The sequence below is a fragment of the Lissotriton vulgaris genome, chromosome 5 (genome assembly GCF_964263255.1).
Source record: "Lissotriton vulgaris chromosome 5, aLisVul1.2, whole genome shotgun sequence".
Lineage (NCBI taxonomy): Eukaryota > Metazoa > Chordata > Amphibia > Caudata > Salamandridae > Lissotriton > Lissotriton vulgaris.
In genome coordinates, this window is record NC_141693.1 from 2016203725 (window position 1) to 2016231435 (window position 27711).

Genomic DNA, 27711 nt, shown 5'->3' on the forward strand with positions numbered 1-27711 from the left:
GGAGAGCTGCAGGTGGGCGAGGAGGTGGAGCAGAAAGGGTGTTGGGGTGAGGCTTACAATGATGATCATTGCATGGTAGAGCTGCAGGTGGGTGAGGAGGTGGAGCAGGAAGGGCGTTGGAATTGAGGCTTTAATGGAGGGTCATTGCACGGGAGAGCTGCAGGTGGGCGAGGAGGTGGAGCAGGAAGGGCGTTGGAATTGAGGCTTTAATGGAGGGTCATTGCACGGGAGAGCTGCAGGTGGGCGAGGAGGTGGAGCAGGAAGGGCGTTGGGGTGAGGCTTACAATGAGGATCATTGCATGGTAGAGCTGCAGGTGGGTGAGGAGGTGGAGCAGGAAGGGCGTTGGAATTGAGGCTTTAATGGAGGGTCATTGCACGGGAGAGCTGCAGGTGGGCGAGGAGGTGGAGCAGAAAGGGTGTTGGGGTGAGGCTTACAATGATGATCATTGCATGGTAGAGCTGCAGGTGGGTGAGGAGGTGGAGCAGGAAGGGCTTTGGAATTGAGGCTTTAATGGAGGGTCATTGCACGGGAGAGCTGCAGGTGGGCGAGGAGGTGGAGCAGGAAGGGCGTTGGAATTGAGGCTTTAATGGAGGGTCATTGCACGGGAGAGCTGCAGGTGGGCGAGGAGGTGGAGCAGGAAGGGCGTTGGGGTGAGGCTTACAATGAGGATCATTGCATGGTAGAGCTGCAGGTGGGTGAGGAGGTGGAGCAGGAAGGGCGTTGGAATTGAGGCTTTAATGGAGGGTCATTGCACGGGAGAGCTGCAGGTGGGCGAGGAGGTGGAGCAGGAAGGGCGTTGGAATTGAGGCTTTAATGGAGGGTCATTGCACGGGAGAGCTGCAGGTGGGCGAGGAGGTGGAGCAGGAAGGGCGTTGGAATTGAGGCTTTAATGGAGGGTCATTGCACGGGAGAGCTGCAGGTGGGCGAGGAGGTGGAGCAGGAAGGGCGTTGGGGTGAGGCTTACAATGATGATCATTGCATGGTAGAGCTGCAGGTGGGTGAGGAGGTGGAGCAGGACGGGTGTTGGAATTGAGGCTTTAATGGAGGGTCATTGCACGGGAGAGCTGCAGGTGGGTGAGGAGGTGGAGCATGAAGAGCGTTGGAATTGAGGCTTTAATGGAGGGTCATTGCACGGGAGAGCTGCAGGTGGGCGAGGAGGTGGAGCAGGAAGGGCGTTGGAATTGAGGCTTTAATGGAGGGTCATTGCACGGGAGAGCTGCAGGTGGGCGAGGAGGTGGAGCAGGAAGGGCGTTGGGGTGAGGCTTACAATGAGGATCATTGCATGGTAGAGCTGCAGGTGGGTGAGGAGGTGGAGCAGGAAGGGCGTTGGAATTGAGGCTTTAATGGAGGGTCATTGCACGGGAGAGCTGCAGGTGGGCGAGGAGGTGGAGCAGGAAGGGCGTTGGAATTGAGGCTTTAATGGAGGGTCATTGCACGGGAGAGCTGCAGGTGGGCGAGGAGGTGGAGCAGGAAGGGCGTTGGAATTGAGGCTTTAATGGAGGGTCATTGCACGGGAGAGCTGCAGGTGGGCGAGGAGGTGGAGCAGGAAGGGCGTTGGGGTGAGGCTTACAATGATGATCATTGCATGGTAGAGCTGCAGGTGGGTGAGGAGGTGGAGCAGGACGGGTGTTGGAATTGAGGCTTTAATGGAGGGTCATTGCACGGGAGAGCTGCAGGTGGGTGAGGAGGTGGAGCATGAAGAGCGTTGGAATTGAGGCTTTAATGGAGGGTCATTGCACGGGAGAGCTGCAGGTGGGTGAGGAGGTGGAGCATGAAGAGCGTTGGAATTGAGGCTTTAATGGAGGGTCATTGCACGGGAGAGCTGCAGGTGGGTGAGGAGGTGGAGCATGAAGAGCGTTGGAATTGAGGCTTACAAGGAGGGTCATTGCACGAGAATGCATTTGGGCGAGGAAGTGGAGCAGGACGGGATGGGGGTGCTTCTATCAATAGGTGAGAGGACAGAAGCCTGCATGGTACATCTGAAGCCTGCCATTGTGAACCCCAATGCACCCAGCAAGAAGGAGCTGGAACAGAGGCCATGCTACCAGTTATTCATCCTCACACACTGAGCAGGGAGACAGGCACAAAGAAGAGAGGGCTGCTATGGGCACCCCTTCACTCAGCTTGGAGAAGCAGCAGACACAAAGGCTGAAGTAGCATCACTGGGTATCACTTCAAACCTGGTGGCAGGGTTAGAGGGGGGAGTTGGGAACACATACACATAAAGTTTGATAGATTACACTTCATGGGGCACGAGTTCCCTCCAAAACCTGTGACGGAAACATGGCTTAAGATCATAGGAGCAAGGGCTGGCACGAAAGCAAGCATCCCACATGGCGGCCAAGATGAAGCAAGTTCTCAGATCATTGGTACTGATTTCAAGGGAAAGGAAACCAAACTGGGCATCACCATGCTGCAGCCAACACTGGGATGCACATTTCTTCATCGGTGGATCAATCAATCAATCAGTGGCACTTATATAGCGCGCTACCTACCCGTAGGGTCTCAAGGCACTGGGGGGGGGGGGGGGGGGGGGTGCCGCTACTGCTCGAACAGCCAGGTCTTCAGCTTCTTCCTGAAGGAGAGGTGGTCTTGGGTCAGGCGCAGGTCGGGAGGGAGGGAGTTCCAGGTCTTGGCGGCCAGGTAGGAGAAGGACCTTCCTCCCGTAGTCGCTCTTCGGATGCGGGGGACGGCGGCGAGGGCGTGGTTGGCTGATCGGAGGTGGCGTTTGGGAGCGTAGAAGTTGATTCGGCTGTTGAGGTAGCTCGGGCCCTGGTCGTGTAGGGCTTTGTGTGCGTGGGTGAGGAGGCGGAAGGTGATTCTTTTGTTGACGGGGAGCCAGTGAAGGTCTCTCAGATGTCCGGTGATGTGGCTGGTTCGTGGGATGTCGAGGATGAGTCTGGCTGAGGCGTTCTGGATCCGCTGGAGTCTCTTCTGGAGCTTGGCGGTGGTACCAGCGTAGAGGGCGTTGCCGTAGTCCAGTCGGCTGGTGATGAGGGCCTGGGTGACGGTCTTCCTGGTCTCGGTGGGGATCCACCAGAAGATCTTCCGTAGCATGCGTAGGATGTTGAAGCACGCCGAGGAGACGTTGTTGACTTGCCTGGTCATGGAGAGGGAGGAGTCCAGGATGAAGCCCAGGTTGCGTGCATGGTCTGTCGGTTTGGGTGCGGTGCCCAGGGCGGGAGGCCACCAGGAGTCGTCCCAGGCGGAGGGTGAAGAGCCCAGGATGAGGACCTCCGTCTTGTCAGAGTTCAGTTTCAGGCGGCTGGTCGTCATCCACTCGGCTACCTCTTTCATCCCTTCGTGCAGGTTGGCTCTGGCGGAGGCGGGGTCGTTGGTCAGGGAGAGGATCAGCTGGGTGTCGTCGGCGTAGGAGATTATGCTGAGGTTGTGGATGAACTGCCCGTTGGCCATCAGTCATCGATGGTAGACATTGGTTTGGACCGCACTTTGTGAAGGTTCTCATCCCACTCTGGCGGATCTCAGTCTTGTAGGCGTTGACAGTTGCAAAGGTTCTTGTCGTCCTCTCCTAGCTCTCAGACATGCAGGAGTGTCCGGGTGCCCATCAATTATGGATTATAGACAGGGTCATGAGCTCCACCTTCCTCTCTTGGATCTCAGTCTTGCAGGAGTTGACAGTCGATCACTGAGATGGGGTCTGGGCTGAAGCTTGCAAAGGTTCTCGGTGGCCTGTTGCATCAATCATGAGCTTCCAGGTCCCAGGTGGTCGTCAATCGTGGCCACAAGCTGTAGTTGCCAGTTTGGAGAATGCTGCATCAGACATTCTCATTTGTAGGCCACCTCGTTGCAGCTCCAAGTAAGGTAGCTTGTCTGGGCTGGTTTAGGAGTTCTCAGTAGCTAGGCTGCTTTCTTGTAGTAGACTTTACTCTGGGGCAGTTTTTTGGTACGTATGAAACAGGGTAACAGGGATAGGTTTTCTTGTATTATTTGCAATAACCTGCTTGTATAATCAGCTCTCGTCTATTGAAACTAAAAGGCTAGGCGATCATCCTGTCTTAGAAATGACACAGACATAAGTAGAAACAAAGGGCGCCTGTTAGATTTGTGTAAGACATAAGTCCAGGGCTGTGAAGAGCAGTTGGCCCACCTGCTTTGCTCACACCTTCCCTAAAGCTTGATGGCATGCATATAGAACCTCATTAGCCCCCAACAGCTGGACTGTCACTCAGACTGTGTGAGAGTACTGGGTTAGGCCTCACTTGGGCCAAAATATCACTAATTCTAGACAGAAATATTATTAATTTGAGCAATGAATATCACTCATTTGTCACTCAACACACAAAGCCCTAAGAAGTTGTGCAGCGAAACCGGCCAATAGCCTCTCCTTCTAAAAATGTGTCTCTTCCATAATCTGTCTTTGTATATTCCTTTTTGTGCCGCACTAGCAGCGATGGGATGCCTACGGGTAGCCATGCACTATATAAGTCGGCCTAGAATAGAATAGAATTGATCGCTGCACTTAAACAAGTGTGGGTGATTCCAATAAAAGTACAACACAACAGGGTCACAACTACTCTTGTAGCAGGCTGTCGCCATCGATGATGTTGTAGTAAGTATTATCGGTGTTCTCCTTTGAAACCTTTGAAGTCCTTGGCTCTCTATATAGAGCACTTTAACAAGTGTACTGTGCAGTGGGTCCCAGATTGGTTTACAGACGCAAAAGTAGATAATACTAACGCTCTATTTGTGGAGGCGTGGGTGAGCAGTTAGGCTTATCAGAGGTAGTGCTAAGCATTTTGTACTCAAAGAGGCAACAAAGGAGACATACACTCAAAGAATAAATCCAAGACTATTTTACAAAAACAACATTGATTTTTATGCAATTTTTCAGTCCAAGAACGTTCTGCAGTAAGTATTTTTCAAGATAGAAATGTTCAATGTTCGCAAAATGAATTACTTTTGTGTGCAATTGCGCACCATTGAAGTCAATGGGAGAAAATAAAGAAATGCATATAAAATCACACAGTTGGATTTCAAGGCTCACCTATGGGATTTAAGTATGTAGCAAAGCCATGCCCAATGTTCCACCAGTGCGTTCTCTGGAACATCCTGGGTGCGGAGGTCGTTGGTAGCTGGTGCACTATGAAGAAGAGGGCCACTTGAAAACACACTGCACAAAGGGACTTAAAGGTAAGTCCGAGGGGTCCCACTTGGTCGCAAGAGCCTCAGGACCACAGGAACCCAGCTAGATCATCATTACCAAGGCTGGTGGGGCTGGGTGCAGAGCATATAGGTCAGCTGGGCAGTGTGCATCAAGATGTCCTCACACTCAGGGGCACGCAAGTTGCAGGAGATATTCCAGGACAGCTGGACCACTCAGGAGGTGTGTCTCAGGGGTCTCAACATCCCATGACAGGTGCTTGCTTCCTGGGCAGTTGGAGTCTAGAATGGACTCTTCATCTTGTGTATGCTGAAGAGAATATTGGTGTGGCATGGTTCTGGTAGATCCTGGTGTCTCCAATCTTGGTGGGAAGACAGATCTGATACTCCAGAGCTGGTGTAGCACTTTCAGTTAGGGTGCTGCATTGAAGTTGCCGGGGAGCAGCAAGTCGACTTTGCAGGTTCAGCGCCTACGTTCTGAAGGGGAGTAGTACCTCTACTCCAAGGGACTTCTTTGGCAATTTGTAGAAGGTTGGAGGAGCTCCAGGGTTCTTGGAGGCCTCACAGTTGCAGGACAAGGCAGCACACCATGATTATTGAATCCTTGAGACAGCAGGCAAGGTTTGGTGCCGATTATCTGCAGAAGGGCTTCAGTCTTCGGGTCAGCAGCTCTTCTTTGTCCTTTTATTCTCTGTGTCCATTGAATCTAAGTTCAGGGTCTAGGGAAATCCCGGGCAGAGCTGGCATAGTAGTACTCCGAGGAATTTCACGGAGTCACTACAAAATCCGTGAAATTCTGTGGAGTTCTGCGTCTGGTGGAGTCAAATATTCCCCCTGCACCCCGCCACACTCCCCTTGCTAAACCCCCGGATCCCCCATCCCGCTAAACCCCCCCTGCCCCCACCCGCCTCCTGCTAAACAACCTGGCCCCCACCCTCCCCTCCTCTCGTGTAGTAGTAAGGCCTGCAGTAGTGCCGGCCGGGAGACTTACCTTGGCTTCTTCCTCCCAAGGTGTCCTTCTCCTGCCTGCACCTGTGGCTCCACTCGCCTTCCGCTGCGCTGCTCGCTCTGCCTCCGAATGAAATAAAAGGAAGAACTGCAGTGCGCATGGCATACAGTGTGAATGCCTGCTGCATGCCTTAACGCAGTACACCATGCGCACTGCAGTTCTTCCTGTTAATTAAATCAACCGGAGGCAGAGCAGCGCAAGGCGAGTGGAGCCGCAGGAGCAGGCAGGACACCAAAGTAAGTGTTACTCCTCTCTGATTGCAGAGTTTTGGAAAACTTTGCACTCCAAACAGAGTGCGGAGTTTTAAAACTCTGCAAACTTTGCTGGCGGAGCGGGATTATCTGCCCAGCCTTAGTCCAGGGATGCCACCTAAATACTGAATTCAGGGGCGTTATAGAAGACGCCAGGTAGTAGCCAATGTGTCTACTACCTTCTAAGTGACCACTTCCTGGGGGAAGGGGCACTACCCTGACCCCAATTGGCTATTTCCTTCACACAACAAAATGGAGGGAAACAAAAACACATTATGGGTGGTGCGAGCTGGATAGGGGACCAATTCCTAATTTAACAAATGTTCCCGCCTGCCCTCCTGCCACATATGGAAGGGGGTGGCATCCTCCACTACCTGGAGATGCCTGGGTTGCATTTCAAGCTTCCCACCCTGGAAGGGCACCTGGGTCTAGAGGAGGGGTGCAGCACCACCGCGGATGTCAGAAACATGTCTGGTGGTGGAAGGCTGGCTAAGGCTAGTCAGAGAGCACACCAGTGCTTGGCAGGTTTTCAGAAGACCCTCTAAAGGGTCTGATGTGGGCATTTAGTAATAAATCTGGCATCAATGAGGATTTATTAAGATGAGATGTTTGGTTTTAAACAGCTTAGGGTGCAGAGAAGCCATCATGGAGCTCGGGAACTCGTAATGCAAGTGTCCAGCCCTTGCCCTCTCCATGGCTTCACTGTGCACTTACAACACCAAGAATGGACTTGATATTGTAGGGCTCTTGCAGAGATGTCCACACATGGGATATAGTTCACCCTGCCTTAGGGCTATAAGACCTGCAATACGGGTGACTTACCTGTACCTCATGCAGTGTCTATAGGCCCTGGCACACAGGGATGTGTGCCTTGTCCACTCTTCGGTTTTCTCTGCACCAAGACACGCAGCCTGCAATGGCAGTTTGCATGGTGTTGGTGAGGGGTCCCTAGGGTGGCACAATTTGTGCTGCTGCTCTTAGGGACCCGCTTTAGTGCCTCAGGCTCTAGGTACCAGGGGTACCATTTACTAGGGACTTACAGGGTTTTTTATATTTTTTTAAATATATTTTATTGGTGAAACACACATAGTATGCAAAGCTCCATCATCAATTAATCTGCATCATTTCCTCCAATGTGTGTTAGGAACAGGGAGCTCCCTCATGCAGAATATCAAAAACAATACAATTAAGCACCCCCTCCCTCCCCCCAACTGACTTACAGGGGTTTTTGAAGCTGTGCCAATCTTGGTACAGTTTTAGGAAGGAGATCTGGCACCGGGGGCCTGGTGGGCAGGGTCCCAGTGCACTTTTAAGTTGAAATCACATCATACATCAGGCAAAAAGTGGGGGCTAACCATGTCAAAAGAGGCACTTCCCTACAAACCTGATTTGTGTGCGGGGAATCAATGCATTGTAATCCATCCACTTGGTCATTCCACAAACATGGTTTTAGTAACAAGCATTGATGGTGGACAAAGCATTGATAGAAGTCGATATTTTGTAGGGTTCCCACAAAATCCCTTTCTTTGGAATGGACAAGAGTGAGACAAAATGAAGGGAGAGGCCAGAGGATAACAACACTGAATATTGGGAGTAAACATCATGTTTTCCATCTGGTTCTGGCCTGAGGTTAGCAATATATTTGATAAACTGTCTGGGCCAATAACATCCATGAATCTCTACAGGCTTCAATTAGTTTCTTTCACTTTGTGTGGAATACCACAATCTAATGCATCAACATTTAGACCACAGCACGGATCCTTGGACTGACTGTGAAGACTGCAAGCAAGCGTAACTAAATTAAAACAGAGAATATGACTTACTATGCAGCAGTAACATGCTAATCTGGCGAATGTCCTGTTGAACATTGGCACATCCCGCTACTCGCCAACGAGCCGCACCCACTTAGTTGAGGATAACACTCAACTCTTGTTCAAACCGTCACCAACATAACCTCTGCTTCACTCCCGGACTTCAAATTAACTGGCATCACCACGATGCAGTTTCTGTACTTTTCTGTTTTGCTCTATTTCTCTCACAATCCCTCTTAGTGCTGGGAAGCCCATGTCTGGGCATCCATGTGCTCTACAAGAAACTGTGACAGAACATAGCATAACACTGAGAGAGCTCCACCCTCCAAGCTAGCCATCCCCCTGAAGGTCACCACTCAAGATGCTCCTCTCTAAAACTGTAAGGATCCAAAGGCTCACCCATATAAGAGTCATTCGGCACGCACTCTGCATATTGCATCAATTGGGATCAATCCCTGGTGTTCTCTTTAGCGGGAGGGATCCCACCCCTGACGTCGGTTTGCTCGGAGTTGGTGCAAAAAGAGATGTTTAAATATCTGGGCATATGGATCACAAAAACAGAGGAGGAGTTTATGCGGCTAAATGTGCAGGAACAATTAGATAGACTGAGACATGACATTGTTTATTGGAGACGACTTCCTGTCTCCCTTGTAGGTAGAGCGGTTATTTTTAAACTGATGGCCCTTCCACGTTTGTTATGTGTGGTCCAGAACACTCCATACCAGATAAAGGAGTAATTTTTCCGATCTGTCGAGTCCGAGCACCGTACACTACTATGGGGGGGTGTCACCCCAGTATTGAGCAGAGAGGGGTATACAAGGGGGGACTAGCCATTCCTGACATCAGAAAATACTACTGGGCTTCCCAACTCATCAATATAAACGGATGTGTTTTTTCACCCCAAGAGGAACCGGCATATAGAGTGGACTGATTGGCAATGTGCAACGGCAGCTATATTGACAGAGCTATACCGGAAAGGGAGAGGCAATTCGCTACTCCCAGTGCATACCCGAACAGTCATCGAAGCATGGCATAAGGTGACCAAAATGACAGGATGCGCCAACAAACTTACGGAGCAGACTCCTCGCTGGGAGAGGGATTATCTGGGAGAACTGAAACGATTAACAGGCTTTCGGAAAGGGAGCCTTATTGGGATTGACCTATTGGGAGAAGTCTGAAAGAGAGGTAAAATGTTAGACTTCGACACCTTGCGGGAGGGGTTCCAAATAAGGGGTTGGGGAGAGTACCTCCGATACCGACAGCTACGTCATGCGCTTCATTGCCATCTGAAAGAAGGGTCCTCGATACTGGAGTATTCGCCACTTGAGGACCGTCTCCTCCTAGACTCCATGATTGACAAGGCAATATCCCTCACATATAAGAAACTTGTGAACAACTCCCCAGAATATATGGGCCCGCTATGAGAGGCCTGTGAATCGGATGAAGACCTATTGGAGGACGACAACAGGGCTGAAGCTCTGCAGAGCCCCCGAGAGGTAGCTATAAGGGCACGATTTAGGCTTAGTCAGCTCCGTATTCTACATGGATCCTATGCCTCCCGAAGGGTCCAAGTCCAAATGGGTAAATGTGTGACTGATGAGTGTGTACGGGGAAGTGGCGAGAAAGGGTCTTTCTTTCACATATTATGATCTTGCCCCATGATTCAAACATACTGAGAAGGTATTACCCGAGTGATGACGACAGTGGTGGGTGAGAGTGTCTCGCTAGAACCGAGGTGGCACATTCTTGGAGTAACAGGTGAGACGACATGACCGCATTGTGCCAAGACCTGGCTAGTCTTAGCAGGAGGGGGGGCCAGGAGGAACATCGCCCGGGCATGGGGGGTAGTGGCGACCCCCACACTGGATGCTTGGAAGAAAGATATGAACTGGTGCCATAGGGCAGAGTAGGTGATATATCAGAGTTGGGGCTGCCCACGTAAAGGAGAAAAGATATGGAAGGCGTGGGCTAGGTATAGAGGCCAATGGTTGGTGCCATGAGGAATGTTTCACAACTGCCAGGAAGACAGGATGTTATTACGTATTCCTCAAGTGTAAGGTGGACAATAGTCAGAAATTGCGATGCAATATTTGCTTTGTGATGCCTGTGACAAATATTCATCCTGATATGTCAATACGAACATGATAATTATATGAAGCTTGTTTTCATGTTTAACCCCTCCCATGCTGGTGACGATCCCCAGCCTTCAAGCCCCGCAGTGGGCGTGTGCTGATGACGGCTGGAGTTCGTCACGGCCCCGCCCTGTTCTTTTGTTTACCGCACAGCGGTAAAATCGCGGCCGCAGCGAAGGGGTTAATCAAAAGATTTTCACAAAAACAACTGTAAGGATCTTGTCCTCCCACAGACTCCCTCCTTTCCAAATCAAACCACAGCAAGGCTTTCATTCTGAAATACAGCTCTGCCTCATACTTGAAATGCCAGAAACTAAACTGCGAATTGGTCTCACTATGGCCAAGCACCAAGAATCGGGAACCATTTGCCAGAGGAACTCAAACTGAACCTGTTGTTCCTCTTGAAATACCTAAAGACTTGTCTATTCAGAATCTGTCAGCCAGACCCAGTTTGTATGTCCTGGAAAACAAGAGATTAGTGGGACTCCACCGAGGTGACTGAGTACATTTACCACTGATGTCCTGGGGCCTGACCTACTATGGCCACTGATAACAGAGTAATCCTTTTTAGCACCTAACTCTCAGGGTAGCAAGGAGGGCAGCCAGGGAGGTGGGGCAGGGCTACAGGTTCAGAACACAACAATACAACCAATATTGACTAATAATGCAATGCTGAGCCAGTGCTCTTACCTGCTCATAAAAAGTTCTTTAATATACCATTGCTAAATACTAAACAAAGATATGAAACATCTGAATACAGAAATACGGCTAATATGTAGTTAACTAGGACTTAGGGAAATATGCACTACAAGTGGAAATCCAGGAGGTGCTGCTCACGGTATGCATGGCGAGCATCTACTTGTGAATTCAGTGACCCAAGCCTCAGCCTCTTTAATGTGCTGTAGTGTCGGGCAGCCTACAGATCTAATCTGTTGCCTTTCTCTGTCCCATGCAGGGCACGCATTATTAGGTACACGCATTTACCAGCAATGGGGACCAGAGCCACAAGGCTGTGGCCATCTGTAAGTAGCGGTATGGATCTTTGTACTGGGGTGAATGTAAGACATTGTTCTGCATTCTGTCCATCAACTGTGTTTTTTGCAATTTTCACCCCGAATGGGCTGGGTATGCTCAGACGCGAGTCCCAGGCTCTCCACACCACTGGAGTCAAGCTATCCAGGCTGAAGAAGGCTGATAGCCAGAAACCGGTCCTTGGATGCTTGATTCCGGTCTAGGAAAGACATGGCTTGGTAGTTCGGGCTGGACTGTTCCCATGAGGCACAGGGTCAAGGCTGATTTGCATATAGCCATTGTCTGACCTAGGGTGGTGTGGAGTGCAAAAAAACAATAGATTTAGGCCCAGATCTTTGTACTGGGGTGAATGTAAGACATTGTTCTGCATTCTGTCCATCAACTGTGTTTTTTGCATCTGTAAGTAGCAACAATTCTAACAAAAAATAAATAATTATAATTTTTAAGCACACGCTCATGGAAATAGAAATTTTTCTCTCCACCCCTATATTATTTACCCCTTGTAGGTTTGTTTTCTTTTTCAAGAGTAGATGCTTTCACCACTGGTTTCTCCTTCCTCCCATTTTTTGGCGATAAACCAATGTATGGCTCTTTTATCTAAACCACACTACAATTGGCTGTGCGCTGTAGTCTAGCCACTAAGGCCCTCAATTATGTGGTTTAGGCATAGGGCAAAGTGGAAGGGCAAGAATGCAGCGTATTTATCCAATACGGTCCTTTCCCACTGCGCTGGCACCGTCTTGGCCGTCCAGCGCCAACGCAGGCACCGTTGCACCATGGTGCCAGGGTGCTTATATAGTTGGGGCACCTTCCTGCACAGAAACAATCCTGAGAGGCGTTTTCCTCTTTCTATGTGAGCTGCAGAATACAGCACATATAGAAAGAGGAATAAAATGAATGAATGAATGAAAATGGATGAATGTGGACATGTATGGGCACACAAATGGAAGGACAGAATGAATGGTGAAAGACTAAATGATGGATGAAAGTATGATTACATATTGTAAGCCGCATTATCTTAAGCAACATTTCCTATACATTGACTTTCCCATTTATATGAGTGATTGTCTCTATATAATATGTGTGTGTTGTAACGCACTCCAACACTCTGCCCCACATACTTGGGATGAGTATAAGGATAAATAAAGATATTTCTCCTCGATACGCTTTACATCCGGAGGCTATTGGTGCTTTCCCAGGAGCTTAGCTGCCAGTTTAAAAGGGGAAATCCAAAGACAGGTAAAAGGAGGTTCCCAGTTGACTAAGCCAAATCTCTGCAAATAACTGGAGTGAAGTCATAAACCAGTACCCATGCCAACTTACTAAGATCAGTCTAAAAACAAATACAGGGGTCAGTACAAGTGGAAGAAGTGAGACCGAGGCACCCGTGTGGGAACAGAATGTATGACTTTACAACGCATACATTTACAACGCATGCCTATACAATGCAGTTTGTACATCACAACATCCTTTACAATGCATTCTTTTACAAAGCATGCCATTACATCACATTTTCAGAAACTACCTTTACAACGCATTCCATTACATCGTTTTATACCTTTACAACGCATACCATCACAATGCATACCATTACATTGCATTTAAGGTAAGTGTTGGATAGTATAGGGGGTAATAATTATTATTCTAACTCCAGGGGGTGTAACAGAAGTGTAAGTGTTGGATAGTGTAGTGGTATAAATTACTATTCTAACTCCAGGGAGTGCAACAGTAGGGTAAGTGTCGGATAGTATAAGGGTACTATGTGTTAGATTGGTTTGCGTTATAATGGCTTGCGATGTGATGCCTGCGTTGTCGTGACATGCATTGTAATGACATGCTTTGTAGTGACATGCAATGTAATGGCTGCGTTGCAATGACATACGATGTAAAGGATGTTGCGATGTAATGACTGCGTTGTAAAGGTAATGCGATGTAATGACTGCGTTGTAAAGGTTGATTCCCGTGGGAACAGCATACCGGGACAAACTGTAACATCAAGCTAGGGAGTTAAAACAACTGGTGTTGCCTCACAGTGTCCTACACTCACTGACCCTTCACAGGGCTCTGCCTTTTCTGAACAATAAGTCAACTACTGGTACTGTGGGGAGAGTGCGGCGTGTTTGAGACCCTACGCTGGAAGCTGCTGTCCTCCATGACTGTGCGATACAAAGGGGATGATGACTGTAGTCTTCAATGCTTGGTTCCCCATCTCCTCCAAGTGATATGTTTCCTAGTGAGGTGTCCTGCCCCGAAACCTAACAGGGCAATGCCTGAGTTCAGAGCTCATGTCCTAGCATCCCTTGGAGCACTCAGCCTGCATTGGACACAGCCCAGTTCTTCTCACTCGTGTGACAAAGTTTTGGTTGTTCCAGCAGAAGATTCTTGCAGACTTCTTCAGGTGATGTCCCCTCACCTCTGGGAAGCTAGCTACGAAGGACAACGGTGCAGGATCTCAGAATATTTCCATAATGCCCAGTGTGGTGTCACCAGAACTGGGCGATGAGAGGTTCCGGAATCCTGACTGGAAGCTGCGGCCTATCCCTTTAACTCCTTTCTCGGATATGGTTTGTATATTCCACCCGTACTGTCCTGGAACTGATGCGAGGCGGAGCCTTCTCTGATAGTAACCTCTTCTTTCAGCGCAGGAACACTCTTTGTCTCCTGGAGTGAGCAAGCAGTGGGGGTAATGTGGGAGTCTCCACTAGGAGAACCCCACCATATGAGCACAAACAGGAGAGACACCTTCACACCTGACACACTTGAGCTTTTCCGGAGCATCACTTCTGAGAGGACAAAAGAGGCAGGCCCTGTCAAAAGGCTAACCCTGAACTTCAGAGGAGGCCACTGCCTCCAGACTCCTCACAACCTCCTAATTGAAAGGAGTGCACATGAATGAACAACAGGCGACACAGCGAAGGTCACCTCTGGACTTCTAAAGGGGGCCCTGTCTCCATCCTCCCCACACTTTTAGGTCTGAGGCTGAGAACAAGCTTCAGGGAAGCCAGCATTACACAAAGCTAGTCTAGTGTGCTGTCTCCAAACTCCCTCTTGTGCAGAATTCTTTCAGTGGCAATCCAAGACGGGTCCCTCGAACCTCCCATTCACACAGAGTACAGAGTTCAGGCTCAGACTACCACACACCTAGACTACACACGCGTGCACTATGATAAGATGGAAGTAGGTAGCATTTTGAAGGAAGAGGCTGGTAAGCCTCTATCTCAGATAAATAGAACAGGTAAAGAAGGCATGCTGCTCTGCAACTATGACGCATAAACTCCTCCACCACTGATTCCGTGTTGAGGCTGAAGTCAACGGTAAGTCAGTAGTCAATGTAGAGGTAAGAGAGAAACAATGTGTTGAATTGGCAGTGATTTGATCGCCAGCGGTTTAGCACCAGGCCCACAAACAGACATGGCTTGGACCACATCAGCTGTACTGACCAGAGCACAGGATGGACATCAGACTCAGGAAGAGGCGGGCCATCCCAGATCTGCACAGACCAGAAAAACATAGTGCGAGTCTCAAGGGAGACTTTGAAAAGGCCAGACAGAGAGGAGGATGAGGCACCAAAAGCAGACCAGGTGTTTGAGTCACTGCCAGATCTGCAGGGTTTGTTAGCTGGCAGGGGGTCAAGCCTGTAGGAGTTCGGCCAGACACAAGTTGAGTGCCCTACACTTGTCGGACTTCCGAACGAAGCCCATTAACAGGCCAGCCAAGGAGTGGTTGGAAGACATGTTGCCTGAGAGAATTGATTATGGTACCATGAGCCTTTGAACCCTGAGCCAGGAGATTGCAAGAGGCCAGTGATTTCCCAAGTGCACAGAAACCTCTTATCACTGGCCATGAAGTGCTTTTAATAGGTCAGTAGGGCATTAGAAAGATCCAAGATAGGTGGATTCTTTTTTGTATTGGCTAAGGATGTACTCAGACATGGAGAGGTATTGTAAGCCCTGATCTGCTTCAATCATGGAGTGTTGAATCAGGAGGTAATACCAATGCACCATTAATGCCACTGCCAGTAGGATAAAGTGGTTGGGCGGCGACATTGTTGACCGTTTGACTCCCATCCTCCCCATACCTTCACAGCACGAGGCAGCAAGTATATATCTTGATTATATCGAGGACACTTCTATGGATTTAGTCAATGGTTGGATTTCCCAAAACTTTGATTTCTAACCAGGGAGCAAACTTTATCTCCTCTTACATGAGAGGCTGACATGATGTACCTCTTCTCTAGAACATATCATTCGCAGACCAATAGGCTGGTAGAACGATTTAACAAAACCCTTAACAGCAAAGTGAGAAACTCAGGAGGAAGTGGAATTGCCATGCCTCTCATTTGCCTACATGGAACTTCCTCAGACATTAGTTGGCTTCAGTCCCTTTCAACTTCTGCTTGGGACCCAGTGCATGACCTACTTACCTTAGCTAGAGAAGGTTGGAAATCAGCTTCCAAGTCACCCAAGTAGGATGTGGTAAACTATGTGAATAGCCTCAAGACGTTTTTGGTGTGCACATGAGTACGGTGAAGAAAACCTCATGCAGGAGAATGGCTGATGAAAGAGTGGAGTGATCAGAAAGCAAAGCTAACAGAGTACTTGGAGAGTAAGGAAGTGTTGGTGCCAATGTCCATTAGTCCCGGAGGTTTGAGAGATACCTGGTGTTGGCCATACAAGGTAATGCAGAAGGTTTGAGGTGAACTCCTTGGTGGAAACAAGTAGCACAGGAGAATCAAAGAAAACCAAATACACTCAAGCTATACTTCTGGACAGACTGTACTGTTACATTCTGGAAATGACAGAGGAGATAGATTGATGAGGAAAGTGAACCATTCGAAGACGTATTGAAAAAGGGTCAAAAGGATGGTTCTGTAGAAGGGGTTCAACATGCCTCAAAGATGACTCTTAGACAGCAGGAAGAATGTAGAGAAGCATTGGGCTGATTTTCCCTTCCCTTCTTTCTGACAAAAGTGTTGACACCTGCCGGTGCACATGACATAGATGCAGAGGATAGCTTGACAGTGAAGAAGGTCTGTGGTATGCCACACTGGGTCCAAGGGTGCATCAAAGCAGAAGCTGCTAAGATGATGGACCTGGCAGTGATGGACCCTTCCCATAGTCCTCCAGCCTGTACAGTAGTGTTGGTGTCCACACAAGGATCCAGAGATGTGCACTTGTGTGTGGACTACCGGGATCTCAATGAAGTGACCAAGATGGAGGCACACTCAATTCCCTGAGCTGATGTACTGGTGGACCGGCTGGGCGCTGATGGCTTCTTGAGGACTCTAGCTCTTCCCACGTTAGCGTGGTGGGTCCTACTCTAAGAGACCCAAGTGATTTGGGAGACTTACCTGACCATAGACTGCCACTAAGAGGTGCTGGGCTCTGCCAATTGGCAGCCTTCTCCAACGCATATATTTTTCGAGGTGAGGAAGCCCAGTGCAGGCAGGGGAATTCACTGATTTAGTGTAATACGCAGAGGCAGCTGCTTGACTCATCACCCTCCTCGCCCTTATATGACACCAATTTGTGGTAAGGTTAACACCCAGCACAGTATTTATATAATAAGCACCAGTGAGCGGACACGTGTTAGTTATTTAGCCGGTGCCACCGCCCTTAATTCATGGAATCATTGAAGACCACAAGTACCCCCAGTACTGTGTGGGAGAAGAAGAGTTGTTCCCGTCAGGGCAAGGTCTGCCAAGGGTGCGGAAGGCAATTCCTTGGCAATTTCAAAGGCCCTCAGACCCATGACTGACCAGCTCCTCACGTCATGCTGGTAATGAGACTTCCCAAACGTATTGGAGAAGGGAGTAGCCGTAGGAGCAAGGCCTAAATAACTGTGGGGATTTGGAGGTTCAGCAACCTGAGAAGACTTCTTGTGGTAAAGGTTGAGCAGAGGGATTCAACAAATTATGAGTATGTGTACGTTAAGACAAGTACCCAGGAGGCTATGTTACCCAGAAAGGTTGGAGACTAAGGTCCCCCAGGCATCAACCCTGTGACAGGGCCCCCCCATAACAGATGATAACGTCTCATCAGATAAGGAAGCAAAGCGTAATAGACCCTGGTGGGCAGGGCCTGCTGCTACCAGAGTGGCAGATGAAGACACTGTCCAAACGGATATGTTTGAATTACGAAATCTTTACCATTAAAGATCATCATAATGGATACTGGACCAAAAAGTAGCAGACTTGAGGGTGGGCGACAGGCATTCTGCAAGTTGGGGTGGTGGGTGGTTCCAGACCCGTCGTGCAGGGAGGCAGGGTGGGGGTGGGGGTGCATGCTGGGAGGGGTGGCTGGGGTTTGTTCTACATGTTTCAATTGTTTTTTGTATCGGTGCATTGTGCTGCTTGGTTCTTCGGTGCACATAGACATTTGGAAAAGCCAAATCCACTTCAGCTGTTTCTGTCCACCAATTAGATTCTTACATGCTATGGTGGGGGGCTCTGTGGATCACTTAGCGGCGGGATCTCTTGAGATGATCCCTTTTCCTGACAACGTGATCCGATGGCCCCCTGTATAACTCTTAACCTATTGACATGGAATGTTAATGGCCTTGGGGACAAGATTAAGAGCGGTATTGTGCCACAATTGTGGAGAGGTGTGGCTCACTGGTTAGAGGCGGCAGACCTGTAAACAGAGAACGGCCCGGGACCAGGGTTCAATTCCCGACGCGGCAGGGTCGTGGACCAGGGGTCAACGGACTCGATAATTCTCGCCTCAGTGCCTACTCTAACCTGGGAACACACTCGGTACCTCTGGGCATTAAGCTTGCCTCATCTCTACAACGGCCTCCCACAGACGCCAGGGATGCCTGGTTTCACCCTGGAGATACCCAGTAAGGGACCATCTCACAGGGAAAACCAGGACGGGTTCCCCAGCGGTCTACAGCGCCAGGACACTCGGTTAGAGTAACAGTGCGCTTTACAAATATCCCACATTTACATATATCAAACGGCAAGAGCTTGAAATTGTGATGCTCCAGGAGACGCACCTAGTAGGAAACTTATGTGGGGACCTGAATAGGAAGGGGTATCGAATGATAGTTCCCTCAGGTTTCTCCTCGGGCTACAGGGGGGTGGGGATCCTCCTCCGAAAAGGATGCCCAGACATCATACACAACACCTGGACCGATGCACAGGGTAGATACTCAGCTGTCACGGGCACATGGGAGGGACGTGTCCTTAATGTAGTCTCCGTCTATGCTCCCCCTGGGTTACAGCGATTGACATTACATGATGTAGGGACTCTTCTTTTGGAATTACCCCAGAGAGTGTTGGTACTGGGGGGTGACTTTAATCTAACTATGGATGGATCGCGGGACCGTCTTCCATCTCGAGAGGACCGCCATGGGGCTCACAGCTCCACGAGTTTGCGAACGCCTTTGGCGTTGTGGACATATGGAGGTGGCTGAACCCATTACGTACACACTTCACGTTCCAATCAGGGGTGCACGGTAGCCAATCTTGTATCGATTACATGTTCACACATGCACAAGATGTACATGCTTTCACTAAGTCCAGCTGTTTGGCACACTGAATATCTCATCATTCTCCGATTCTGACAACTTTTGGCATACAACAGGCTTGAAGCCCCGCCACCCTTAGTATATAACCATGGGCACTAATGATACCACACATCAAGGAGGTGCTACTTTAAAATACGGACTACTACTTTCCTGAGAATGTGGGTTCCGTTACCTCGGCGGGGATACTATGGCACGCATTTGGCACTGTTATCAAGGGCAGGGCTCTGTCGTTAATGGTGGGACACAGGGCTGAGCGCTCCAGACGGGAGGTAGAATTGGAAGCGGACATATTGACCTTGGAACAGACTGTCGCACACGCACCTGATCCTGCTGTTCAACATAATTTAACAAGCATTTGCAATGCAATAGGTCTCGCATTAGGAAAGTTTGAGCTATTGGCATTGTAAATGGCAAAGTTTTTATTTCTGTGTTGGTTTTGAAAATAGCTAAATTAATAGCTTTGTCATTTACAATGCCAATAGTTATAACTTTCGCAAATGTGATACCCCGCCTCCCACAATGCAAAACAGATACCAACGCTTCAGCAAGCATGGCCCTACAGCCTCACTCGCCAGCTCACAAAGGCAGCAATCACCAGCCCTGAACACAGTAGGCAATGGGGGTCCGACAGCCCAGAGCAAGGCAGTGAATGCGAAGACAAGATTATACAGGGTGCACAAAGGAAGCATGGGGTGGCAGATGCAAACCAGAAAGTGCTGGTCACTGTTTTCCAACAAAACATTGATTTTTAAATGAATACTGAGTTATAGCACAGTGTCACTGGAGAGCAGTTACAGTACAATACCCCACCATATAAATACACATGAACCCATAATACTTGTTTAGATTTAAACAAAGCTCTGGAGGGGTAGCGTTGCACCTGCTACCATGTGTATGCAACATAGCTCCCAAAGTTTCATATTGCTACGTGTGACATTTTTATAATTTCAGTGTAATTATACATAACATTCAACGACTATAAGTGACACTTCCCTGTTTCTGCAAGCAAACACATGGCTGCACGTACAATTTTTGAAAATGTTTCCAATGCTCCATTTCAAAGACCAAATAAAATGTTGGAGATAGAACCAAGTTATTTACATTTAAGGACGCAGAGACAAAGTCCCCAGGTCCAACTTTGGCAGCCGTCCTATACTGGCAAGCCTTTCAATTGGCTTCAGTTCTACAAACCAAAAAATTGTAGAAAAGCCTTTCTCCTCCAAGCAGATGAGTAATTTTCAAAATGTGGGTCCATAAAAGCAGGTTTGCCTACCATCCGTGGACTAACGATCCAGTTATCTAACTTGATTGAAAGGTCAAATAAATTTCAAGCCCTCCCGAGGCACTTTTCCAAAGCTAATTTCCCACTTGTTTTAATAAACATTGAAAATTCAACCCCCTCATTGAAAAAAAAATCCTGCCTAGAATGTTAATAAGACACGTAAGGGTTTTGCCATTTCTTACCAGCTCTGTGCGTGTTCAGAAACCAACGTATCTTCTACGGACCTTCTATCTAACAAGTGTCACAACCACTTTCGATGCGATCCCGGGACCTCAAACACCTTCCTCGATAGTTTTTGCGCACACAGCCCCCGAAAGAGGAAATGCATTTATGATCTTTACAGCCGCCTCCATTCATCCACCAAGCCTTCAACAGGAAGAGCATCCAAACATCAAGGAACACAAAGGAACTGCGGCTCGTGACCGTCTCAAAAGTGCATTAAACTTAGTATTCTAACTATGCGTTTTTGGAGGAGGGTGTATAATTAAATGCATTTTACGCCAAAACCGTGCAACACCACCATTGGGAACATACGTTTTCGGGGGATGTGGGGGCTGGGGGGAGGAGACGAAGACTATGAAGATTCCATTGAACAATCTCCGCTCCGCTTCCCTGCAGCGTCTCACACTCCCTTCCTTCCTCCCCCCCCCCCCCTCCAAAAACAAATAACAGGTGGGAAACGCGTCAATGTTCTGGAAGCAACAACCTATGCCTAATTTTCAGTAAATTTTATTTTATACAAAAAAATACCATTTACCGAAATTAACACGAGGTTCGGGTTAACGACGTAGGTGGATAGAACGGCATTGGGAGTAAAACACGGGGCCCGGAGTAGAGTAAAACAGATATACATTTCCTTCTTTGTTTAGTTTATTCTTCATTGGTAGAAACATTCATTTAGAGGACGGGGGAGGCGGTATTTTTACACAGACTTAGGGGTGTGCGGCTGAAGGTACTGTTTGGAAAGGCAGGGGGCGTACGCAAATACGAAAGGTGTGCTAATGGACGAAGAGGGGAAACGAAAGGGAGAGCAGGCAAATCAATTGGAATGTACTGGGTGGAAGAACCATCATTATCACGCGGGAGAGAGATGCATTTCGATATTCGGGTACATTTAAACGGGTCAGTTTGGAGTAGGAAGACGGGTTGAATAGTCCTAAATTTCCATACCACTGAGTTTATTCCACAACACCCCCTCCTCCCCGGCTGCCTAGAGCTTACCTTGCCGTGTGCGGGGCTCAGGTGAAAGGGCCTCGCCTCAGGTGCAGAGTTGTAAAACACTCCGGACTGCGGGACCGCTCTCTGACCCTTCGAAACGCCCAAAGGTGCGGCGGTGGCGTCTCCATGCAGCGCAGCCTCTGGGCGCCTCATCCCAGCTGCTGACCCCTCCAGGCTCCTGCAGCCCGGGCCCCGGGCAGAGCCAGACAATGAGCGCGCGCGGCGGCTGGGGTCGCCATGGGGACGGCAGGCGCGCTCCCAGGCGAGGATGCTGCAAACCTCCTGCGTGCGGGGCATGCGCGGCTGCACCACATGCCCAGCTGACGGAAACGCTCTTTTCGATGGCGTGACTATTTTACTAAGCTGGGGAAATTCTCAAGTGTGGGTCAATGATTATATGAACTCATAAGACTGAATGGCTGCCGAGACCAATAAAAATTCACCGCCGCAGCCCGGCTTGAACAGGAAGCCAGGCAACCTGTGTTGGGACGGGGGCGGGGCCGCAAAAAGACAGGAAGCAGACGGGAGCCTACCCCGCGCTCCTGTGCTGAAGCGCTCCTGTGCCCGTCAGCCGTAAGATTTGCGTGTCAGCTAGCGGGGCTCCCGTGCTCGTGGAGAGCCCCGCCTGCTGCTGAGGATCACCCGTTGCCTGCCGAGGGACAGAGGGACACACGAAAAGAACTCGGTGAGTGGGGTGTGAGGGGGGGAGGGGTGTGCGCGCGCGCGCGTGTGTAAATGTGTGCGAGTGTGTCTGTGTGTGTGTTTGTGCACGTGTGTGCCTGTGTGTGCGCGTGTGTCTGTGTGTGTGTATGTATGCATGCATGCATGCGTGCGTGTGTAAAAAGAGCTGATGACTGGTGGGGGGATGGAAAGTGAAAGTAACCACCGCGCGTGTGTTTCAGTCTGTGTGGTGGCTGGCTGTGTGCGCACGCGTGGACGGAGCCGACGACCGCGTTAGCGCACCCAAATCCTGGAGAAAAGCTAGTAACACCCTCTTGTCCCTCATTCCCCCGAGAAAGGCAACTAAAAGGCTCCAGCTGGACGCATCCTTCGGATGCAGTACCAGTGAGCCCTAAAAATGAAGAGGCAGGATCATAAGCAACTTCTTTTAGAAGAAGCCACGACGCGCTCCCTCAATACTCGCCATAGGATCTCTGAACAAGGCGAATGCACAGGTAAACTCCTAGCATGGCTGGAACGTAAGGAGCAGGCCGCACGTTGGGTACATACAATTTCGGGCCCGGATGGTGTACTTCTCACTGACCCTCAACAAATTGTCAACACCTTTGCTTCCCACTTTGAGGAGGTTTATAGTATATCGGAGACATTTCAGGCCCTGTGGTCGGCCTATCTCCTTGCCACTGTAAATGTGGTGAGTCTCTCCCCACAAGATAGAGACGCCATGGAGGTGGACATTACTGAGACGGTGATTCAGAAGGCCATACAAGACGTCCGCTTCGGCAAAGCAATGGACCCTGATGGACTTCCCATTGAGCTCCTTAAACCCATGGCCGCTAACTTAGCTCCCCACTTGTTGAGTCTGTACATGGAGTGTTTTGAGTCTGGCCTACTTCTGACAGACATCCGCACCGCAGCTATAGTGGTTGTCCATAAACCGAATAAACCAGCAGAAGACGGTAAATCATACCGTCCCATCTCCCTTCTTACAGTCAAGGCTAAGATACTGGCAAAACTCTTGGCCAATCGACTTCTTCCTTATATCACCCGACTGATTCATCCAGACCAGTCCGGATTTATGCCGGGAAGAAACACTACCTGGAATTTGCGACGGGTGAACGGGCCCTTGGTAGACTTAGCACCATAAGGGAAGAAGCGATCTCATTGTCATTAGATGCCACCATGGCATTTGATACCATTGGATGGGATTTTCTCTTTGCAGTGTTAGCTCGCATGGGGTTTGGACCTAAAATGATTAAATGGATTCAGCTACTGAATACACAACCTACCGCACATGTTACAGTCAAAGTCACCGCTCAGCCACTTTTCCCCTCCGACGAGGCACGCAGCAAGGCTGCCCGCTGTCTCCACTCCTCTTCGCTCTGGTATTGGAGCCACTGGCCATATGGGTCGGGGGGGATCCGGAAATACAGGGTCTTAAATGGACAATGGACCATGAAGACCGCATCTCGCTATACGCAGATGACATTCTTCTTTATTTGGCTTCTCCAGCGCGTTCTATGTGGCGGGTACTCCACATATTTCACATATTTGGCGCACATTCCGCTTACAAGATAAACTGGTCTAAATCTCAGATGTTTGTATTACGGGGTGACCCCCCTTCCAGTCCTCGGGGTTAGCCAATCCCGGCAGCGCCTCCAGGCTTTCGATACCAGGGTATCTTTGTTACCCCAGATGTTAACCTTTTCTTCAAACAGAACCTGCTAGGTCCACTCCAACGTCTCAAATCCGACGCCCAGCACTAGCGTTCTCTCTCACTTACTCTCCTCGGGCGCGCGTCCCTTTATGCGATGCGTGCGCTCTGCACTTTCTCTATGCCTTACAGAGCACACCCAATCCTAACCCAGATTCCTGTTTCTGCCAGATTGATGGCGTAGTGTGGGGACTATTGTGGGAGGACTGTCCGCCGCGTATTGCAATGAACAAGCTCACAATGGGATGGTATGATGGAGGCATTGGGTTACCAGGCATACAACTTTATTATAAGGCCTCACAACTGACAGCTATAAATCAATGGTTTTTTGGCCCACATGACGACCCCAATTTTCACACAGATCACTGGCTCTTGGGACAGGGTGGCTATAACAGGGCATTATATACCAATCCCCGTAAGCTTTGCTTGACAGGCCCCACAGCGCGAACGGTCGAGGTCTGGCATGGAGTCACAAGAAAGTTGGGTTGGCGTAATCGCTTAACTAAAGCAACTCCATTCTGGGAACCTGACATATTGGGTCGACTTAGCAAATGTCCAGTGTTTGACAAATGGGACACAATCGTAATATCAACGGTGGGGGAAATTTGGGTGAAGGGGAGGCTGGCCACATTCACTGAACTCCAGACAAAGTACCAATTGACGCACACAGAGACCTTCCGATACCTTCAGATCCGCCACGCCATATCCGCTGCCATACCAAAGGGCAAAACACACAAGATGATGGACGGAATGCTGCACATTGGTAAATCATTCACCCCCAGTCACAGATCTGGGTTTAATCCATTGTTATTTTTCTCACCACGCCACCCCAGTTCAGACATGGCCATATGCAAGTCAGTCTTGTCCCTGTGCCTCATGGGAACAGTCCAGCCCAAACTGCCAAGCCATATCTTCCCTGGACCAGAATCAAGCATCCTAGGACTGGTTTCTGGCTATCAGCTGTCATCAGCCAGGATAGCTTGACTCTAGTGGCGTAATGAGGGTGGGACCCACGTCTGGGCATACCCTTTCCACATAGGGCGAACAGCAAAACACACAAGATGATGGACGGAATTTTGCACATTGCAAATCATTCACCCCCAGTCACAGATCTGGGTTTAATCCATCGTTATTTTGCTCACCACGCCACCCCAGTTCAGACATGGCCATATGCAAATCAGTCTTGATCCTGTGCCTCATGGGAACAGTCCAGACCGAATTGCCAAGCCATGTCTTCCCTGGAGCAGAGTCAAGCATCCTAGGTCGGTTTCTGGCTATCAGCAGTCATCAGCCAGGATAGCTTGACTCCAGTGGTGTTGTGAGCACGGGACCCAGGACCGCAGACCTGGGAAGTATTGATGATGAGGACTGGAGAGACGTACTGGCCTCCCCAGGGAAGAAGCCATACCCATACGTCTGCAGCTCATCCAGCTGAAAATCCTACACCGAGTCTATTTTGATGCTAAACTCCTGTTCAAACTGGGTAGGAGACCTGATCCACTCTGTCTCTTGTGTTGTTCTCACCTGGCACCTTCCTTCACATATTATGGGAATGCCCACAAATTCAGCACTACTGGGTCAAAGTCACAGCAAATGGTTCGGACATGTAATAGGCCCTTAAAGCCATCTTCTCAACTCTGCCTACTTAACATATGGGAAGCTACTGACTTCTCCCAAGCAGAGCAGTTATGGGCCTCAATGGGTTGGGCCATTGCGAAACGTAACATCGCAAAGAAATGGGAGGTAGACACAGTCCCGCTTTTACGCGACTTGGCCACAGATATGGACAGTGCAATGATTGTGGAGAAGGCTGTGTTCAAGGGAAGAGGTTGCCCCAAGAAGTGGGATCATAATTGGGGGAGGTGGAATAAATAAAGAGGGGACATCTGCATCTCACCTACTATAGAATTGGGAAGTGAGAGGCAAACCTTGATGTCTCTACTAACTGATGTAGCGGAGCCCTCCCCACCGACAACCTCTGAGGATTACGTCCGCCAGGCCTTACTCATGACCTCTTTTCCTGATGTATATATTTCCTCTGTATTGTGCTATACAGCTTAGTTGGTTGGACATTGACCAAAAACAGCGAAATGATGTCACTTTTGCTCTCTGTGATGTGGTAATAACTATGAAGAACCTATGTACTAGGAACATGAATACGCTTTGATTTTGATGTGTACCGATGCAATTTTGTTGATAATAAAAACTGTTTAAAAAACAAAAAAAGTAGCACACTGTGTTGCACAAAAGTTCAGGCAAGCAAACTTTAGAGAAGGAGGTCAGGGAGAGATTTAGGGCAGAATGCTTCAGTCCCTCTTTGGAAGGCAAACTGACCTCAATGTCCAACATAGACACCAAAATGTGTACTTTCTGTGCAAAGTACATGAAGGATCTAAAAAAGGTATTGATCATTTCGGATGGGCTTGACAGGACTACATGTGATGGGTCCTCTCACAAATATCCTGGAGCCGGCAGAGACTAAAGCCTCAGGCGGACCTATGTCTGCTGAGATTGTGTCCAGATGGGCTCAAAAGGAGGTATATATGCTTGAAAATGTCAATTGCACCCATTTGATAGAATGACGTAGGACCATCCTTCTAAAAACTGACCTGAATTAGGGGATCTCACCACATCTGAGGAGAGAGTCATTGGCCAAGGCAATTTATCAGGAGTCCTTTTAGTTAAGGAAATGGGGGGAGTTGTTACTTATGCAAAGCTCAAACTTTTATAAAGAAAATGTTCACTTCGAAGTTTTGCCTGAGGCCATAAAGGCAGGGGCAGCACCTACAAGTGGTGTAACAATAGCCCTGCAGCACCTACGGTGTGGGGGTGGGGCACAAGCTCAAGGGGGCCCCCTCGGAGACTGAGCTCGGGCCCCTGGCCTGTGAGATCCTTACAGTGTCCAAAGCATGGGGCCCCCCTCTATGTAGTATGTGGGGGCCCTCAAATTTTGTTTCGCCACTGGCACCTACAGCATCCTTTTCAGCAAGATCTCTTGAAAGGGTAGCAAGAGGAACAATGGCTGGCAAGCTGGACCACAAGCAGGCATATGGTTTCCCCCAAAAAGATGTGGAAGAGGCAGGGGCAGCAGAAGAAATTTCACAGGAGAAGCAAATTCCCCAGGAGGATAATCCAGTAACGATTATGCATTTTCGCTTCCAAACTTAATGGGGCAGTTGAGATAGTTCATAGATAAATGGAGGGAAGTCACAACCAATCAGTCGGTATTGGAAAGGATACAGAGCTTCCACATTGAGCTTTATGGGCCCCAGTTGCAAACTTCCCAGCTCATACCCCTGAGGTTTTCAAGCCAAGAGATGGATCTTATAGTCAAGGAAGTGACACAAGTGGTGAGAAATGCAGCAATTTACAGGTCAGTACTTTGCCCCAGGGGTTTTCTAAGACCTTTCCTGAAGTTTTACCATGCACTGCATTTACCAAAATGCATATGAGTGAACTGAGTGTGGGGATGTAAGGCAGTGTGCTCCTTTGTTTGACAAGGTTCCCTGGAGCTGATGAGCTGAAGAATTCTTGTTGATGCACTTACGCTCAGTGAGTGGTACCTGAGAAGACTGTGAGTAGCATTTCTAGCACCTCAAAAAACAACGTGTTACTCCCTATTGATAAAAGACAACTATCCTAAAAGATGCGACTAAAAACACACAGCACTGACTGAACCAAAATGGTGAAAATCTAAAAAATGTCATTGAAGTAAGTGTTACCATCCACTGCATCTAAGCGACCTGAGAGCCGGAAAGTGAGCCAGTGTGCTCCCTTCCCCCTTTGTTTTCTAGGCAACCTCTTCTTGGTTGAGAAAAAGATAAGGTGTTCAAGCCAGAAATAAACCTGAAGGAGTAAAACTGGAGGCTGATGTACAACCATTTCTAGATGGACTGAATCCTCCTTCTAATATGTGTTCTTTGCGGTGGGTG